Source organism: Gastrolobium bilobum, unplaced genomic scaffold (genome assembly GCF_033153095.1).
Source record: "Gastrolobium bilobum isolate Gb01-03AN ecotype WA unplaced genomic scaffold, APGP_CSIRO_Gbil_v1 utg2187, whole genome shotgun sequence".
Taxonomy (NCBI): domain Eukaryota; kingdom Viridiplantae; phylum Streptophyta; class Magnoliopsida; order Fabales; family Fabaceae; genus Gastrolobium; species Gastrolobium bilobum.
In genome coordinates, this window is record NW_026896557.1 from 1 (window position 1) to 5,333 (window position 5,333).

Below are 5,333 nucleotides of genomic sequence, written 5' to 3' on the forward strand. Positions count from 1 at the left end.
TTCGCTTATACATACTTTAGAAATCTGATACCTAGGCTCACTGTATGAGTCCAAATTATTTTTTTTCACATTCACTTTAAACAACATGGATTTATCAATAAGAACATTAAGTTCCTTAGGATAGTGCTCGAAATCATCACCCTGCAAAAAAAATATTAATGAATTTTAATAAGAACTTTAATGAATAAAAAAATGAGTGAAATAAGAACACAAACCCTTTTGAAATGCTGCTCACGTAAATCCGCAGCACTCATGCCCAACAAAGCAACACAGTCTCTATCAAATAGAATGAAAGATGCAAAATCAGTGTGATCCACAACTCTCAACTGCACACAAAATCTGCAACACATGACCACCGATTGTGTTATTTATAAATAAAATGAACGATCTAATAATAACAACAACAAAAATAGATATAAAATCTTACTTTGGATAATATATAACAAAGATAATGTCTGCCATTTCAAGTTTTGAATTTCAAATCAGACGACCAATTTCAACATAAAAAGCAATCAAAACACCTTATTATCCAATTAAAATTTCGAATTTCAAAACAATATTTAATAATTTTTTTTTATGTCTGCCACCACAAATGGTCATTTAATTATTCGATTTACAAATTAAAATTGGATTTTTAAAAGAAATTCTTTTCCCACCATCCATATTTAAATTCAAAATTTTAAACCATTTCAAATTTCGAATTTTAGATCAGATGACCAATTCCAACATAAAAAGCAATTAAAACAGCTGATTTCTTTTTGAATACCAATGTGATGGACAATGGGACATTCAATGCCTTGTCTGCCACCACAAATGGTCATTAAATTATTCGATTTAAAAAATTAAAATTCGATTTTTAAAAGAATTTTTTTTCCCACCATCCATATTTAAATTCAAAAATTTTAACCATTTCAAATTTCGAATTTTAGATCAGATGACGCATTCCAACATAAAAAACAATTAAATCAGCTGATTTTTTTTGGATACCAATGTGATGGGCAGTGGGACATTCAATGTCTTGTCTGCCACCACAAATGGTCATTTAATTATTCGTTTTAAAGATTAAAATTCGATTTTTAAAAGAATTTCTTTTCTCACCATCCATATTTAAATTCAAAATTTTAAACCATTTCAAATTTTGAATTTCAGATCAGACGACCAATTCCAACATAAAAAGCAATTAAAACACTTGATTATCCAATTAAAATTTCGAATTTTAAAATCATATTTATTAATTAATTATTCTTTTATATCTTTCACCACAAATGGTCATTTAATTATTCAATTTAAAAATTAAAATTCGATTTTTAAAAGAAATTCTTTTCCCACCATCCATATTTAAATTCAAAATTTTAAACCATTTCAAATTTTGAATTTCAGAACCAATTCCAACATAAAAAGCAATTAAAACACCTGATTATCTAATTTATTTTATCTGTCAGCTCTCTTGATTCTTCATTGTTATGATATTTGAATCAAATATATAACAAAGATAATGTCTTTGTTATATCATTACTGTGTATATATTATTTAAAAAATAACCATAACAAAATTGTGAATTGAATGACAATCAGGTCTTCAACAATTGTGAAATTTGTTTTTGTTTCTATTGATCTTCATGAATAGAGATCGTGAATGCATGTCCGTGTAAAGAGTTTTCTTTTTATTGAATTTAAAATCTTGAATTTCAGATTGTGCAAAATAAATACATAATTTCGAAATTTAATTGATAAACAATTTAAAATTTTGAATTTCAGATGAGATGACCAATTCCAACATAAAAAGCAATTAAAACAGCTATTTTTTTTGGAAACCAATGTGATGGGCAGTGGGACATTAAATGTCTTGACTGTCACCACAAATGGTCATTAAATTATTCGATTTAAAGATTAAAATTCGATTTTTAAAAGACAAATGGTCATCAATGCGTCAACAATTTCTGGTCATGAAAGACAAATGTCATTATCCGTTTCAACGTTTAAAAACAAAATAACTATATAATAAAAAAATGTACGCGTTTCGAGCTTCAGATGCTTCTTGGTTCTTGCGCGTAAAGATTAAAATTTGATTTTTAAAAGAATTTTTTTTTCCACCATCCATATTTAAATTTAAAATTTTAAACCATTTCAAATTTCAGATGAGACGACCAATTCTAACATAAAAAGCAATTAAAACACCTGATTATCCAATTAAAATTTGGAATTTCAAAACCATACTTATTTACTAATTATTCTTTTATGTCTGCCACCACAAATGGTCATTTAATTATTCGATTTAAATTTTAAAATTCAAATTTTAAAAGAAATTCTTTTCCCACCATCCATATTTAAATTCAAAATTTCAAACCATTTCAAGTTTTGGATTTCAGATCAGACGACCAATTCCAACATAAAAAGCAATTAATACACCTGATTATCCAATTAAAATTTCGAATTTCAAAACCATATTTATTAATTAATCATTCTTTTATGTCTGCCACCACAAATGATCATTTAATTATTCGATTTAAAAATTAAAATTTGATTTTTAAAAGAAATTCTTTTCCAACCATCCATATTTAAATTCAAAATTTTAAACCATTTCAAATTTCGAATTTCAGATCAGACGACCAATTCCAACATAAAAAACAATTAAAACACTTGATTATCCAATTAAAATTTCGAATTTCAAAATCATATTTATTAATTATTATTCTTTTATATCTGCCACAACAAATGGTCATTTAATTATTCGATTCAAAAATTAAAATTTGATTTTTAAAAGAAATTCTTTTCCATTCATCCATATTTAAATTCAAAATTCTAAGCCATTTCAAATTTTGAATTTCAGATCAGACGACCAATTCCAACATAAAAAGCAATTAAAATACTTGATTATCCAATTAAAATTTCGAATTTCAAAATCATATTTATTAATTAATTATTCTTTTATATCTGCCACCACAAACGGTCATTTAATTATTCAATTTAAAAATTAAAATTCGATTTTTAAAAGAAATTCTTTTCCCACCATCCATATTTAAATTCAAAATTTGAAACTATTTCAAATTTCGAATTTCAGATCAGACGACCAATTCCAACATAAAAAGAAATTAAAACACCTGATTATCTAATTTATTTTGTCTGTCAGCTCTCTTGATTCTTCATTGTTATGATATTTGAATCAAATATATAACAAAGATAATGTCTTTGTTATATCATTATTGTGATATATTATTTAAAAAATAACTATAACGAAATTATGAATTGAATGACGATCAGGTCTTCAACAATTGTGAAATTTATTTTTGTTTCTATTGATCTCCATGAATAGATATCGTGAATGCATGTCCGTGAAAAGAGTTTTCTTTTTATTGAATTTCGAATTTCAGATTGTGCAAAATAAATACATAATTTCGAAATTTAATTGATAAACCATTTAAAAATTTCGAAAATTCAATTTTTAAAAGAATATTGGTATGATAGTTTATCTGATAGTGTTTTCTTTTTATTGAATTTAAAATTTCGAATTTCAGATTGTGCAAAATAAATACATAATTTCAAAATTTAATTGATAAACCATTTAAAATTTCGAAAATTCAATTTTTAAAAGAATATTGGTATGATAGTTTATCTGATATTATATTTTTGGTTTTGGGATTTAATTTATTTTGTTTGTCAGCTCTCTTGATTCTTGATTGTTATGATATTTGAATCAAATATATAACAAAGATAATGTCTATATAACAAAGATAATGTCTTTGTTATATCATTATTGTATATATATTTTTAAAAAAATAACCATAACGAAATTGTGAATTGAATGACGATCAGGTCTTCAACAATTGTGAAATTTGTTTTTGTTTCTATTGATCTCCATGAATAGAGATCGTGAATGCATGTCCGTGAAAAAAGTTTTTTTTTATTGAATTTAAAATTTCGAATTTCAGATTGTGCAAAATAAATACATAATTTCGAAATTTAATTGATAAACCATTTAAAATGTATAACAAAGATAATGTCTATATAACAAAGATAATGTCTTTGTTATATCATTATTGTATATATATTTTTTTAAAAATAACCATAACGAAATTGTGAATTGAATGACGATCAGGTCTTCAACAATTGTGAAATTTGTTTTTGTTTTTTTTTATCTCCGTGAATAGAGATCGTGAATGCATGTCCGTGAAAAGAGTTTTCTTTTTATTGAATTTAAAATTTCGAATTTCAGATTGTGCAAAATAAATACATAATTTCAAAATTTAATTGATAAACCATTTAAAATTTCGAATTTCAGATGAGATGACCAATTTTAACATAAAAAGCAATTAAAACAGCTGATTTTTTTTTTGGATACCTATGTGATGGGTAGTGGGACATTCAATGCCTTCCAATAAAGAAAATTTATATATAACCAAATTGTAGAATTAACCAGGGAGTGACACTTTCCGGCTTTTTCACCCTTTTGTCCCTTATTAATTAATTAATAACCATTTTGCCCCTGATTTGAAACTATCTATCAATCTGTCCCTCTTTAATCGACTACCTTACATTTTTAATCGACTAAATGTCCAAAACAGACAAAAAATGGCTGTTGGGAGATTTAGTCGACTAAATCTCCCTATTTAGTCGACTAAATCTCCATATTTGACAAAAAAAAATAAGTCAGTATGATTTTAATCGATTAAGTAGGGAGATTTAGTCGATTAATTCTTCCAACAACCATTTGGTCGATTAAACATGCAAAGTAGTCGATTAAAGAGAAGCAGATTGATAGATAGTTTCAAATCAGGGACAAAATTGTTATGAATTAATTAAGGGATATATTTTTCTTATGTTGTAGGAAAAGAATTACCTTATGTTGTAGAAACAAAAGTGTAAGTGGGACCCACATGTAAGAGGAGAGAGAAAAAAAAAGTGGTGGGACCCAACCCTTTTTGTGTGTGTAGGAGAGATGTTTATCTCATGTAAAATGAGATAAACATAACCCATTATTTAATGAGGGGCAAAATGGTCAAATAGCCGACACTTTCCAGCAGTGTATATATATATATATATATAGAGGCAGGATCCTTTGACACCGGTGTCAAAAAAAAAGTTTGACACCTCATCTTAGAGCCGTTAGATTACAAAAAATCAACGATTCTGATTTGTAAGCATATGACACCATTGATTTTTTGTAATCTAACGGCTCTAAGATGAGGTGTCAAACTTTTTTTTTGACACCGGTGTCAAATGATCCTGCCTTATATATATATATATATATATATATATATATATATATATATAGATAGATGAAATGAAATCCTAATACTTAACCTGTAAGTTATTTTTGTTCTTGCACCAAGAAAA